General features: G+C 43.7%; 1 long non-coding RNA gene across 1 annotated transcript in view; it reads right to left on the bottom strand.

The window, feature by feature from the left end:
• Positions 1–7,793: 7,793 nt before the first annotated feature.
• The window catches only part of LOC310681710, a 53,293-nt gene continuing 44,971 nt past the window's right edge, over positions 7,794–16,115 (bottom strand). Inside the window, exons 3-4 of the long non-coding RNA XR_014513538.1 lie at positions 11,192–11,356; positions 7,794–7,967 (exon numbers count right to left, since the gene is read on the bottom strand). This is a non-coding gene — a long non-coding RNA (uncharacterized lncRNA). The remainder of the gene's footprint in view (positions 7,968–11,191; positions 11,357–16,115) is intronic.

The raw sequence follows: 16,115 nt of genomic DNA, 5'->3' as shown, positions 1-16,115 counted from the left end.
CCATATATCACTACTGGGAAAACCATAGCTTTCACTATACGGACCTTTGTTGGCAAGGTGATGTCTCTGCTTTTTAAGATGCTGTCTTAAGATACATTTCCTTAGAATGTCCCCATTTTCATTGGATAAATGTTGGAGGGTATGGAGTTATCCAACCCCCGAGCAGTCTGAAGGCAAACCAGTTTTTTAAATGTTTAATGTTTTATTATGTTTTTATATACTTTGGAAGCTGCCCAGAATACTGGGGCAACCTAATAAGATGTGTGGGGTATAAATAGTAAAATAATCATTATGGAATGGGACGTCTCTATTTTCATCGGTGAAATGTTGGAGGGTATGAGAGCAGGCCTTTTCTGCAGTGGCCCCCCATTCGTGGAATGCTTTCCCCAGGGAGGTTCATCTGGTGCCTTTAGGTGCCAGACAAAAATGTTCCTCTTCAGCTAGACTTGGCTGATTATCATCTTAAATGTGTTGTGGGAGGGGGGGATTATTGGTTTGTTGTTCTTAATGGTACTATGCATTTTGTGGGTTTTATATAGTAATTTTATGTTGTGAACCACCCTAAGATCTGTGGATGAAGGGTGGTATACAAATTTAATAAATAATAGTAATAATTAAGTTCTTTTATCTCTTTGTAATGTTGATGAAGCTTGTGGCGAAGTCTGAACTACAGTCACCACCCACTCTATAGGGTTTATTTGTGGGAGAAATCACAGGGGCTCAGAAGAATTGCATAGGAGGGGGTGAGCAACCATCCCCCCCCCCCCAGGGTCACATGCAGTGATGGAAGGGCAGGCAGGAGTCACATGCCAGTGGGCGTGGCTAGAGCCAGCAGTGGGTGGGGCATACATGCATACATGCATCCTCAATTCATTCCCCATCACAGTCTCCCATGCCATAGGAGATGCTTCCATTGCAGCCTTCCCAAGGACATCATAGCAGTTGGAGCAAATATTTTCAGGGGATTAAAAGGCGCTCCCTCTTGAATATATTTGCTGTCACATAGGCCTGGAACGCTCTCCCATAATGGTGGATTCAAGTAAGGCCGAAATCACATGGTTTTAATTCAAGAGTTCAGTCTCTCTCTATATTTATTTTTCTCCCCGTCTTTCTCTCCATTTTATTCACAGGAAAGTCCTCCACATCCATCATTGTTTTCCCCTCATCGCTTGACAATGAAACCTACAGACGTGAGAAATAAGAGAAGTTGCTTTCCCCCACCTATTTATAGTAACACCCTCCACCCATTCGAGAATGGAAATACGGTAGTGGTGAATTATTTTATGGGTTCCCCACCCACAGACTTGGGGTTATTGCACCACACAGCTTCCTGGAATGATAGAGTTGAAAATAAATCAACAGAAAGGCAGGGAAAGCATGTGATATTGCAGTCATAAATTTAGTTCCTACAACCTTATTTTACGTACAGTGATTGTGCTATATGACTACACCCAGAAAAAGCTGGTCCTAAAACAGATGGGCGGGGTGTAGAAATAACAACAACAATAACAATTATTATTATTATTATTATTATTATTATTATTATTATTATCGGCAACCCTATGCATTTCTAACATGGGGAAATGGCTTCTGGGGCAGAGGCCATGTGTTTCATGAACACTTGAATCAGGCACCACTTTTAAAATGAGATATCCACGGGAGAACCATTGGAAATCTGCAACACATTCACATTCATTCATTAATAAATACTACAGCAGGTGTGGGCAACCTTGGGACTTCCAGACACTGCTGAACTACAGCTTCTGTCATCCCTAGCCATTGGTCATCCAGAATGCGGGAGCTAGACGGGTGACTGGGTGACTGGTGACTGGGAGTGGCCGCCGGGACCACATAACACCGGTCCTGAGAGATCTGCATTGGCTCCCAGTACGTTTCCAAGCACAATTCAAAGTGTTGGTGCTGACCTTTAAAGCCCTAAATGGCCTTAGTCCTGTATACCTGAAGGAGTTTCTCCACCCCCATCTTTCAGCCCAGACACAGAGATCCAGCGCTGAGGGCCTTCTGGCGGTTCCCTCATTGCGAGAAGTGAGGTTACAGGGAACAAGACAGAGGGCCTTCTCCGTAGTGGCACCTGCCCTGTGGAACGCCCTCCCTTCAGCTGTGAAGGAAATAAGCAGCTATCCTATCTTTAAAAGACATCTGAAGGCAGCCCTGTCTAGGGAAGTTTTTAATATTTAATGTTGTATTGTTTTTAACACTCGATTGGGAGCCGCCCAGAGTGGCTTGGGAGACTCAGCCAGATGGGCAGGGTATAAATAATAAATTATTATTATTATTATTATTATTTCACACATCTGTACTCCAGGGATGGGCCACTTCCTCCAGCACAGAGCTGAAATCACATTTTGCAAAATGGTGGAATACGAAATATACTGGCTCAGCATTGTGAATTCAGCTGCTACATGTAGTTGGAAATTAGGAATTCATACACTTTAGGTTTATTAGCATCTCTTGCATATCTAAGTGAGTGCTTTGATCTCACTGTTGCCAAGCTGTAAGTGGAATGACATGTTTGGATTGAGCAGCATTCAAATCAGTTGCTAATTGACACCATTCATTCCTAAAGACATTACCAAACTGAACTGAGAGCCATCCAGCCATGCCAGGGCAGAAATGGGTGCTACATTATCCCAGTAACACACAACTTGTCCCAAAGAAGAATTTGAAGGAAGTGAGAAACATTACTAAAGGAAGAGGTTGAGAGGGAGGAAGGCTGGCCGAAAGCAGGTGGGAGGCTGTCTATTCGTATTGCATGCTTTCCTCTTTCTTTTTTAATGCTAGTAGGCAGATGGAGCAAAAGAACTTCCCTGTGCCAGGAGACAGCCCAACATTGTGGTGGTCTCTTTGGAGCTGTTTAGGCAGTGTGCATGAAACAACTCAAAGTAGATGCTCCCTTGGGTCACAAAACAGCAAGCTGTCATTAGCAGCTTTTATGAGAAACCATAATTATTATCCGACACTAAGTATGAGAGCATATTTTGTCTGCGCTAGGGATTTAGATCTATTTTAACTTGGTCCCAATTAGAAAACATCATGATAATCTGTAGCCTCAGGCTTTTCCTACCCACCCATGAATGGATGCTTAACTTAGCCACTCAAAACAAACTTGAAGGGCTGAACAGGATCTGCACATTCCCATACAGAGGCTCAGTGCACAATTGTGCCCTTTGTATCCAGCCAACATCAGGGGAAGAAGGTATACACTTGTGTAGGCTGGTGCTGCTAACTATTCCAATATCTACAGTATGCCCAACTTCTGCACTGTTGCCCAATCTAGAATGTAAGGACATAAGGGAAGCCTACGTGGCCCATTGGGCAGACCCTCTCACTGGAGCATGGGCTACTGAGGCCAGTCTATCCCATTCCGGGGGTGGTCATGGCTGGCAAAACAGCCTAAGCGGGGCATAAACACTTCTAGCCACAGAAGCCACTTGGGACTCCAGGGTAGCACAACTTCTCCCAGAGCAGGTAATCCACCTACTTTCCAGATACAACACCACACACTTACAGTGCCTCCTCCATCTTTTTGGTCTCAGTTTGTTGACTGCTTCCATCCAGTCCAACATCTTCATGGCCTCTCAGATGGAATGGAGAGATGGAGCTGTGCATCATCAATATACTGATGGCATTGTGCTCTACACCCCCAGATGACAGCTCCCAGTAGTTTCATATAGAAGTTGAATAGCTTGGGAGACAGAACAGACCCCTTCAGGACTTCACAGCCCCAAAGCCATGGGGCTTAGCAACCATTCCCTAGGGCGACTTTGTGGTAGCCATCCCGCAGGTAGAAGTGGAACCACTGCAATACAGTTCCTCTAACTCTCAGTTGTTCCAGAAAGGTGCCATGGTCAATGGTATCAAAAGCTGCTGAGACATTCCAGAGAACCAACAGCATGACATTCCTGCTGTTTCTCTCCCAATAAAGGTGACCAATCAGGGTGACCAAGGCTGTTCTAGGGTTAAAAGTGTTCCAGGGCCTGAAACCAGAAACAGGATCTAGATAATCTGCTTCCTCCAGGCACATCTGCAGTGGACTAGCCACTACTGCCTGAAAACCAAATATCACCTAAAGCCAAATCACGATTCCATGACTCTCTTAATCATATAGTTACATATATAGAGTAAGTCATGCCTTGCTTCTGAGTGCCAGAATGGGACGCAAGCAGGAGGTTTCCATGTTCTGATTACTGATTGATTTGAAGTTGAGATATTTTGAAGAGAGAGTGTGTGTGTGGTCCTGGTATTCTAATGGATGTTTTTAATGCCTTCTTTCCCCTACTTAATCCAAAAAAGACCTTGCACCATTCTGATTCATTAAGCAGGCGGGGCCATCCTATTCATGCTGATGCCATACAATGCAGACATCCTATTTTTAAAAACGCATGAATAAGCAGCAAAGAAGCATATTTTCTCCTTGGAACTTTATTCTGTCTGTTTCTTGCATCAGAATGCTGTCAATTCCCAAAACCTATTAGGTGGCCTGATCTCAGCTGAGAAGTATCAGAGAGTGGAAAATCCATAAAACACACATACAAGAGAATGTTTCAGAGCACCAGAGCTTACATTCTTTTGAAGTACTACTGACAAGAAGAGAAAAGAGGGAGGGAGAAAAGAAAAATGAAGAGGCCTGTTGCTAACACTTATATTTTATTTCAACTTATAAACTTGTTCCAACACTTTACAAAATAAAAACAATGCTCATGATATGAAACAGAGCAAGCCAGCCCCATTCTTTCTGCACTGATAGCTGGGGAATTGTTAGGTGTTGTTTTATGAGTCCTGAGCCCTTGGTCTTCTGAAGCAGACCTGCTCTTTCCTCCATTTAATTCTTCTGGACTTTGCTTATTGGGCAGATGGGTACGGTGAGACCTCAGCATCCGCCGGCAAAATTTCCCAGAGTCATCGATACATAGATAATAGCATACAGAAATTTCACACCAATGTGTGCAAACTGTGCCCTGTGACCTTTAAGAACCTAGCAATGCACCTGGTCAGTAGAAATCCCATTGAAATGAACAGGGTGAGGGTCACCAACCTTGTAAAGTTTGTGGGACCATTTGGATTTTTGAGCAGCTGCTTTGGGTGCCGTACCTCTGGCCCAGATGCTACATACAGTAGTATTCCTCTACCCCACAGCCAGGGCTTCCTGGTGGAGCCTGTTTCTCCCTTGCTCCCTCTGCAGCTGTACAAATTGCAAGAGGAAACAAACACCCAGCAAAGACTGCCTGGTGAGTTTGCATCCCCGTTAGATCAAGCACCTGGGCCCCAGCCATTGTTTGTTCAAACGGTTCATTAAAAGGCTTCAGCAGTTCTTTTCTTCTACAGAGCATTTGTTTGGGGAGAAACAGGTTGCAAAAATGATAATTGCCATTGTGTTTTATTGCCTATTGGGTTTGTTTCCTGGCATTTAGGCCAAAGTGCAGAAGAAAGAGTTTGGGGGAGCTGCTAGCAACTACTCAGGGACCAGGCAAGCAAGGTGTGGTCCTGCTGAATGTTTGTATGATTTTATCAAGACTCACACAATTACATACAGAGCCATGTAAACAAAGAAGTGCTGAACAAAGGAGCACAAAAACAAAATTGTTTGGCTGACCCTCACTTGTTTTCTTTAAATGCATTATTTTAAAGAACAGCTGAGATCACTACTGACTGGAGGCAGGCAAATGTTGTCCCCATCTTCAAAAAAGGGGAGGGGGAGGAAGACTCAGGTAACTACCAACTGATGAACTTGACATCAATACCAGGGAAGGTCCTGGTATTCAACCGAAAAGGATGCTGTGATTACTAAGACCCAGCACGGGTTTCTCAAAAATAAGTCATGCCAGACCAATCTGATTTTTTTTTAATGGAATTGCAAACTTGGTGGATCAGGGAAATGCTGTGGACATAGTGTATCTTGATTTTAGTAAGGCTATAAAGGGTATAAAGTAAGTGGAATAAATAATAAAATTACCACCACCACCATCAGCATTAAATAGGATGTCCCTATTTTCATTGGAGAAATGCTGGAGGGTATGAGATCTGTGCAAAAGAGGTTCATATTGCAAACAATGGAACCAAAAGCTGGTGAAACTTTGCCTAAAGTTGGATTCAAATGGAATGCTTATTATTCAAGAGATTGTACAGTAATGGAGGGCAGTTGCTCTAGCCCTCTGCTGCTACTGAAACTAAGCCTAAATATATACTGAACTGTGGACACCTTATTCCCACCTCTTCCCTGTGCTAAGCCAAATCCCAGGAAACCATAGTTTGGCTTACTAAGTCATGCAAACCAGATCAGTGAATATATCTGGGAACCAGGGGAGGAAGGAAAAATATCTTCCAACAGTATTGTTACAGATCTAAAGTAACAGAGTTTAGGGGTGCAAGGGCACCCATAACTGCTGGACTTAGTGAATATTAGAAATTAGTAAAGGGGTAGAATTTAGCTGGTATTTGGAGTATTGAAGGGAAGATGCCAGGCCAGGGACTCACCTGGGATAGGTAAAGGTAAAGATAAAGGACCCCTGGATGGTTCAGTCCAGTCAAAGGCGACTATGAGGTGCGGCGCTCATCTCGCTTTCAGGCTGAGGGAGACGGCATTTGTTCACAGACAGCTTTCCAGTTCATGTGGCCAGCATGACTAAACCGCTTCTGGTGCAATAGCACAGCACTTACCTTCCTGCTGCCGCTGTACTAAAAATGACAAAAGGTGCTGGAAGCAAGTCATTAGCATAGTGGTTCTCAGAGGGTGTGGCAGGAGAGGATGGCAAGTGTGCCAGGAAGATTCAAGGACAATCAATATTATATTTTGGGAATGACTCGTGTTCCTATGTAGCTGCATGGTTTGATGCTTTCTAGATGCCCCATGATTTTATTACAAAGCAGCTGTATTATATGTCATAAATCAAGCACTGCTAGGAGCTGTTTCTTTTTGTTTTCCAACATATTTCTTATCAATTAAAAATTAGGTGTGAGCAAATTTTTACTCTGAAAAGCGTGCCCCAGAGAAAGTTTTTTGAGAACCACTGCATTAACACATCAGTAAAAACCATCACCAGGGCAAGAGATTCTCTGCCAGTGAGGGGGCAGATACAAGAGGCGTGATGTCACACAGGAAAAATTGGCCCTTTTGAAAAAACAGTGGTCTGGATAAGGGGTGCCATCAGACAGAGGGGGAAAAGTTGTTTTCTGCAAAGGTTCTTGGGAAGGAGAAACGTGGAGCCAAGGCTCCATGCAGGGTCTGAGGGTCAGAGGTCAGCCTGAAGTCAGCCTGGGACAGAGGTACAGAGGTACAGAGGTACAGAGATGTGTTGGAATCTGATGCTGCACAGCTGTGGAGAACAAGCCCCTCTTGAGGTGTGAATGTAAATGCTGTAAACTCTGCACTCCCTCCACTGAAAACTTCAAGTGTAAATATGTGTTAATAAACGGTATTTCTTAAAGACCCCGCAGTCTTCACCACACCTTGATTCCCAACGGAAACAAGACACTGAGTAAGTATCTGGAACCCCCTGGAAGTTTGCTACCACTCGGCAGAGATCGGGGGTGGCCTGCAACATTCGTACCTGTATTTTTTTTAAAAAAAATCAAAGTTTCTTGGATTCTGGAAAGAAGACGCCAAGGGTTGTTAAACCCTCTCATATGTTTAGAGGTCATTTGCTGCATTACATCTCCTGTTTATTTTCTGTACATATTTGACAGTACTCCTCTTTGACAGCACAACACTCTGTGGTGTCGCTGAGCTAAAAACACCCACCCACCCAACATCCTTAATCAAACACAGAACACTTTATGCATTCATAAGCAAAATGCTGGTGCTATTTTCCTCATTTCAAACGAGAAGGTTAACTCTCAGTCTAGACAAACCTCCTGGTAGACCTTCTCTTGTGAACCTCAAAGGCCTGCAGGACGCATCATCTCTGAACATGTTTCTTATTTTCCAGACAAGCCCAGGGGATCTGCATCTTTCAATAAAATTCCTGGCTCCATTAAATTGCCTCTTACTGCAATTTTTTTTGTTTTTGCTTTACATCAATAAAAGATATTTTCTTTTAAAAAAACACAAAAACCAATAACATCAGAATAGTAGGTTTTCATCATGTAAATGACATGACTTAAGGCAAGCCGTGTTTGAGCTATACTTTATATTACATTTTTCAGCTTTTCAGATCAGGCTTTCAGGCTCTAAAAGTGTGCACAGAGGCCTCTCTTTTTTTCTTTGGAAAGAGACGACAAAATCTCTTGGATAGTATCCAATACTATGGTCCCTTATCATGTAAGGTGATCCAGAAACCAGATCATTTCACTCACAAGGTAAGAGTTGGATTCTGCTGCTTTCTTCTAGATCCACTGCTTCTCCAGCAAGTGGTTCCAAACTGACTAGTTGAACCAAATATTGTATGAGGAATCTACAACTTTCTCATTTCCTAGAACTGCAGTGGAACCCTATCATGAGTCCATGCCCAGAAAACAATTTCTGATCCCCTTCAGCTCTACAATTCTGATTCTATGAATGTTATGATGTATAACAAAGCCTTCTCTCTCCATTCCTGTTCCAGCATAATGAAGAGGTTAAAGGTAAAGGTAAAGGTACCCCTGCCCGTACAGGCCAGTCTTGACAGACTCTAGGGTTGTGCGCCCATCTCACTCAAGAGGCCGGGGGCCAGCGCTGTCCAGAGACACTTCCGGGTCACGTGGCCAGCGTGACATCGCTGCTCTGGCGAGCCAGAGCCGCACACGGAAACGCCGTTTACCTTCCCGCTAGTAAGCGGTCCCTATTTATCTACTTGCACCCGGGAGTGCTTTCGAACTGCTAGGTTGGCAGGCGCTGGGACCGAACAACGGGAGCGCACCCCGCTGCGGGGATTCAAACCGCCGACCTTTTGATCGGCAAGCCCTAGGCGCTGAGGCTTTTACCCACAGCGCCACCCACGTCCCAATGAAGAGGTTGCCAATGGCCAAATCCAAGTGTTCAAGATTACAAATTAGTCAGATTAGTTAAATTATTTTTTGATTACAGTGGTGCCTCGCTAGACGAAATTAATTCGTTCTGCGAGTTTTTTCGTTCTACGAGTTTTTTCGTCTTGCGAAGCACCGCTGCATATAGAAATGCATTGGCGGCTTAAAAAAAAAGGCGCAAGACGTTCCGTCTTGCGAAGCAAGCCCATAGGGAAATCCGTCTTGCGAAGTAACTCAGAAAACGAAAAACCCTTTCGTCTTGCGAGTTTTTCGTCTTGCGAGGCATTCGTCTTGCGGGGTACCACTGTATTCAAATTATACTGAATGCAATTTATTTTGCTTTTGCTTTTATTTTTTTCAGGCAGACTCCCGTTTGGTTTTTAAAACTCTCCCTCTCATAACCATTGATTTTATCTTTATTGTGCTGTGTAATTTGTTATTATAAAATAATAATAACAGCAGCAGCAGCATAAATGTTTCTCAAATTGAAAAAAGGCCACAGATTATATAATTCACACCTCAGCTTTTTTATATAGGCAGTCTCTTAAAATGTTTGTTCCAAATCATGATAGCTCAGTCAGTACAGCATGAGACTCTTAATCTCAGGTTCATGGATCTGAGGCCTACGTTGGGCAAGAGATTCCTGCATTTCAGGGGGTTAGACTAGGTGACCCTCAGAGTCCCTTCCAACTCTACAGTTCTATGATTCTATGAATCTTGTAGGTCAGACATGCATCTGAATTGCTTCCATAAGAAGACAGATATATGGTTAGCATTTGCTAACTTCGTCCACATCACCAAAAATCTTAGGGATGCATCAATGCAACATATCTACAGTGGTACCCCGCAAGACGAATGCCTCGCAAGACGAAAAACTTGCAAGACGAAAGGGTTTTTCGTTTTCTGAGTTGCTTTTTTTAAGCCGCCAATGCATTCCTATGGGAAACCGTCAATACGCAGCGGTGCTTCGCAAGATGAAAAAACTCGTAGAACGAAAAAACTCGCAGAACGAATTAATTTCGTCTTGCGAGGCACCACTGTATCTATCTATCTATCTATCTATCTATCCATGCCACTGCATTTTACTTCTGTCTCTTTCCTCCCAAACATCTTTGAAAGGGACCAGTTGTACCTGACTCTCATCTGAAGGTTGGCTGAGCAAAAAGGTTTAGCTGAGACATTCCCCAGTGATGTCCTAATTGCTAAAATGATCTCATTTGGGCAAATGTTATGCAATACTGATGATATATAATTATGAGGCTTAGAAATGCTCACGTACGCCAGTCGTATTCACACAAAATCCCACAGCTAAGTCAAAGGGGTTTGCGCTGGAGCCAGGAATGCAGCTCTGTCAATGTTTTTTGGTCAGTAACTATTTCCAAGCATTGAAACAGCAGCAATGCTTAAATAAGAACAAGGAGGCCTCAGGATGATTACTGGTAGAAACCCTTCTATGGAGAAGGCCCAGGCAATTATAATAGCATTATTCTTTGGCCCACTTTCAAGCAACCTAACCAGTTAGCTATTGGGCTGGATTTTGAGAAAACGGAGATGAAAAAGGTGATCAGTCTTTAAAACAGACAATACTGTTTCTTTTGGGGTGTATGGGGTGTTAGGGGAGGGGTAGTACCTCGGGTGGGGGACACACATTGTGCTTCTTTTGGGGTAGTTTGTTCACCTTTGGTCCCCACCTTGCACCCAGCTCTTACCTGTGGCTCCTAGAAGCTGTCAGCATGTGACAGCGGTCATAATTCAGGAATGAATTTGACTGGCTGGCTAAACCAGGTGAGGGTAGCCAATGGGTCTCAAACACTCATTGATGTTGGGACCTCCCCTGCATTTGAAGACAGGCTCCGGCAGATTGAGCATAGTGGGTCCAACCAGTGATATTTTTCTAGAAAATGAGGTGCCGGGACTCACCATGACCGCCTCCCTTGTTCTCTTTTAATGGCAACGGAGCCCAAATAATCATGAATGTACAATACAAATCATGTGTTCCTACAGTGGCCAAACTATGAGTAAGAAATGGCTCAGTATTGGCAGCCTTTGCCTGCTTCATTGCTGTTTCACTACTTTATTCAGAACCATAAGCAGAATCCCTGATTAGGTTAACTGGCATTTCAACTTGTTTTGCATGTAATTTGGGGCAGAATATTTCCTTGATGGGATTAATTAAAATTAAACATAATATAGTTTATCCAGCTCTCTGAAAGCGAGGTGTCCAACTTACAATTGGTCAATATGCAGTAAGCACTGCAGTTTTGTATCTTCTTGACAATTATCAGTCATGAGAGTAAATCCAGTTTAGACTTCTTGGCAGATTTTTCTGCTCTTTCCTATGGTGACATTTAGTTTCCTATCCAGGATTTCCTTGTTCTAAATGTTCCTTTGGCCTCTGAAACAAAAGGTTCAGAGGAATACAGTTGTTAACTCAGAGAAAGAAAAGCTTCTTCTTGCCACATGGCCAATTAAGCATTCAAAACTTAGATTAAATTCTCTGAGCATTCTTGCAGAGATGCAGTGAGGATCTTAAAAGAAGGGCTTCTCCCTTCAGCTAGTGTGGCTGCCAATTCAAGGGAATGTTACCCCTACATATTGTGACAATGTGTGACTTATAATGAGCATAGAAACAAAACATTGTTGCACTCATTTTTTGTTTGCCATCCGTCAGTACAGGCGTGAGAGTGTTAAAAAGAAGACAGCACTCTGCTCTATAAGCTCAAAGACTGAAATGGCAAACAACTTTGCTATTTCTTGAAATCTTATAAAAATTATGGACAACCTCTGGCTTATGGCCCTACTTGACCTGGCAGGGTCCTAATTTTGTCTGTGAGGATATGTCCGGTCTTCTGTAGGTGTAAAGCTGGAAAATGTTGCTGTTTCTTTCATTTCAAAACTAGCCCAAATCCTATCCACATGCTGTGTATCAGAGGGGCTGAGTTCTGCCTGAAATTGAGGGGACTCGTCATGCAATTCGGGAGGAGGCCGTGAGGCCTGCAGTGACAGTGGGGTGGCCTGGTGAGACCTGGCCCCTCAATATTGGGGAAGCTCAGCCCCGTCCCCACAAACTTGGGGGTGCTGAGGTGTCCTCAGCCTCATGGAGTTGGTGCATATGCTGTGTATTATTGTCAGTTAGCCTAATTAAACTTTCTTTAAGATGGCAGGATTTGAGTAATGCTTGCAATATATGAAGAACTATGGTAAAATAGATTATTTGTTTAAAAAAATAGAGAACATAAGGGAGGCAGTTGAAAAAAAGATTGATAATGGTAACCATGGAAGAGCGGAGGAGAGTCAAGGGGTTCAGGGAATCTTGAATGATGATGTTGATGTACAATGTTTGAATTCAAACTGATTATGTAAAACTCAATAAAAAAATTTTTAAAAAACTTTCTTTAAGAAGAAGAAAGTAAAACCACATAAATTGGTTTGTGGAGACCTGAAATCATTCAGTAGCTTTTGAAAGAGAGGCTTAAACTTTCCCAGTACCTAATATTTCTGGATACAGAATGCTCAGACAGCTGTCTCATTTCTGCATGGGATTATGCTAGTTCTTCTTGCTGGTCAGTCCAATATGATTTCCCACGGGTGGGTTCCTTGGCTCAGATATCACAGGAGCAGAATTCTTTATGTCTTTTCATCTTCTTGTAGCCTGAGACCTTGGGATGGCTGATGGACATCTTTTGCTCTGCCTTTGTTGCTCTGTTGCTCTTGCCACAGCCAACGGCCAACTTCCCTGCTGAATTTCTCTGCCAGTTGCAAGTCATCACAGTCATTAACTTGTGCTGAATCTATAGAGGGGGCTTCCTTATTCCCACCTTCAAATGATATCCTAGCTCAAACCTTACTAACATCTTAAAGTCTGCCAAATTATGGGCCAAATAGCCATTTAATGTATCAGTGGGGAAGCTGAGCAGCACATCAAGCAGTTTATAATGACCACAGAATAATCATGTTTATAGAGATGGAAGGAAACTTCAGAGTCATCTAGTCTAACCCTGAGATGATGCAGGAAACTCACTACTACAGCTCCCTGATAGGATGGAGAATTGAGCCCAAACTAAGAAAAAAAATTCAAAGTTGATAATGTCAAGTTCTGTATTTAGGTAGGAAGAATCAGGCCATAAAATAAACATAAACCAGCAGATTAAAAAGTCAATGCAATTCTAATTTGCATCAACAGTAGTACAGTGCCCAGACTGCAAAAAGTAATATAGTTACCTAAGTTTATTTATTATGTGTGGAACTGGAGAAAAGCTCACCAGTGGTCACTACTGCTCATTATTACTTTGTCCAGTAATTTCCATTTTTTTCTCAATGGGAATGACTAATAGAAGAACACAGTAGATGTCTATAAAACAGCTTAGCTTTTAGAAGTTAGGTCTACCTTTCCCCTCCCCCCCCCCGCCCCCACATACTATTGTTATTCTTGGATATGATAGTTTATAAAATTATGCACGGCATGGAGAATGTGGATAGAGAAAAGTTTTCTTCCCTCTTTCGTAACACAAGACCTCGTGGACCTCCAGTGAAGCTGAATGTTGGAAGATTCAGGACAGATAAAAGAGAGCATGCAGTGCAGAGTTAAACTATAGAACTCATTTCCACAGGAGGCAGTGATGGCCACCAGCCTAGGTGACTTTAAAAGAGGATCCAACCAATTCATGAAGGAATTTGGCTATCAATGGCTACTAGCCATTATTGCTATGCTATGCTTTCACAGTTGGAGCCAGTAATTCTTTTGAATATCAGTTGGAAAACACAGGAAGGGAGAGTGCTCTTGCGCTCGAATCCTTTTGTGGGTTTCCCACAGACATCTGATTTGCCACTGATGAGACATTGGCCTGATCCAGCAGGCTCTTCTTATGTCCTTATGTTGATAGCCTGCAGAAGTTGTTCCCCACCACCACCATCAAAGGAAGATGTTGTTGGTTGCCTTTTGATTCAACACAAAATTTACCCACATAAAATGCTCAGTGCATTAATCTAACCAATTAATGAATTAAACATTGCAGACCTAACAATGATGAATTAAAAACGAGACATAGAGAACATGAAAACAATTGTTCTAGGATTGCTACATCTGAAGCAAATGAAATTTGGGGGGTTTTTTTGTCAGCCTACACAGTGGCGTAGCGTGGGTTGTCAGCACCCGGGGCAAGGCAAGTAATTTGCGCCCCCTAACCCGGGGCAAGGCAAGTAATTTGCGCCCCCCCCCAACGCTGCACTGTTCCTCCCCCAGATAGTCCCTCGTGCTCTCTCCGCACCGCACCGCACGCCTGGCACCCTCCCCTCCACAGTGGGCGGCGACCCGACGGCTCGGATCGGATTCGCACAGCCAGCACTGCAGTGAGAGAGAGTGAGTGAGCCAGGTAGGGGCAGAGAGCTGCGAGCGCGCCCCCCCCCCAAGATGTTGCGGCCGGGCCCCCCCTGCACCCCCCACGCTACGCCACTGAGCCTACATATAAACATGAATCATTTCCAAGTTTGTCCATTTCTTTGCATCTATTGTTGATGCCGTTAAATGCATCGGGGCATTTGTAGATTCTTTTATAGATAGTAAAACTCATACAGACACACACAAAAGGGTCTGATTTTCTTGTTCCCAGCAAATGAGGAAAACTGTTTGCTTGGCAAAGGTTTTGCCCATCTGTTTGGATGCAAAAGACTAAATCTGCGCTTCCCATGAGAGATAAATGGACTGGTATTTGGAGGAAGGAGCCAACTACCTCCTTTCTTTTTATCTGACTTCCAAAAGCTGAAGGAAAAATGTAGCTGCTTGAACAAAATTTCCTATCTCCATTCCAAACTTAAATATTTACACATTTAAATGCCATTTACTACGACTACTACTACACACACACATGCATCCACAAATTTGTAGATTACTGGGAATCGCTGATTTTGAAACTTGGAAATACTCCTACTGAAGGTAAAGGAACATCTGCCTGTTTTGGCTGAAACCTAGATTCTCCCCCCACCCCCACTCAAGAAACCATTCAAATCCACATAGTGCATCTCTCTGCAAATGCAGGGATCAGTCTTTTCAAAGGCTGTTGCAGAATTACAGCTCAGGGCACTGGATCTGGATTTAAGCCTGTTTGGAATGTCTAAACAAAACTCTGGTTTAAAGTAAATGCGCACTTCCTATCTCCATTGGGAATGGTGGAGCTGGAACCAGTGAGAGATAGGGCCAAATAATGCTGGTTTTGTCCCCATCCTCCTCCCTTCTGAGTTAAACAGAGGCAATGCTGAGACTAAGGAAGATGAAGCTGACAAGCCACACCCACCCCTGGACTGGTTGTTAGTAGGAAGATGTCAGGCATGGGTGTCAGGGGCAGGCCAGCAATAACTCAAATGACATCTATGAAATTAACTCGATTCAAATGAACAAGACAGGAGGCTAGGCCTAGAAAGCACTGCAACTTGTCCCAGTAGCTCTTGCCCCTATGAGGAAGTTGTGGGGACTGAAGGTCCCCACCTTCCCACAGTTCCCTAAGTCTCTTTCTCCACTATCCGGGTCCTTCCCAAGCAATCTGAGACTCTGTTGCCTTATCTTTCTCTGTTCTGCCCTCTTCATACCTTTTCGGGTCTTGGGAGACCAGGGGGAAATGGAGCTAGTCACAGCAGAGGAGGGAGATGCCCTGGTTTCTTTACTAGCTGGACTCATCTTTCCTCTTGGACCCCCTTCTCTCCAGCCTCCACTTCTGCCTCTGATTCTGGACTGCTATCTGCCACATATTCTTCCTGCTCACTAAACCCTGTTACCTCTTCAGCTTCTGTCACCTCCTCCCAGTCTGCTCCCTCTTCTCCCTCTGTCCATTCATCTTCGTTCTACCACCAATCCCCTGGCTCTGAGCCTTCTTCCCTTGGGGGGTTCCCCAGATGGTACCTCCCACCACTTCTCTGCATCCAGCCAGTCCATGACATCAGACAGGCAGATGAGGGTTAGCTGAAGGAAGACTGAGGTTGGCGGGGCACTGCCCCATTTGCTCTAATGGATAAGCCTCCATTGTGTTTCCCCTGTAAATTAAAGGACACCTTCTGTTTGCAGATGGCTAGTCAGGATCCAAGCCACTGAGGTACAATCTTTCCCAGTAAACATCATTGGAGAATGCAGATTCAATCAATCTAACCATTATACCACTCTGCCA

Source organism: Podarcis tiliguerta (genome assembly GCF_965153285.1).
Source record: "Podarcis tiliguerta genome assembly, chromosome: 7".
Classification (NCBI taxonomy): Eukaryota; Metazoa; Chordata; class Lepidosauria; order Squamata; family Lacertidae; genus Podarcis; species Podarcis tiliguerta.
Note: the sequence above shows the minus strand (reverse complement) of the source record. Positions and strands in the feature narration are given on the sequence as shown.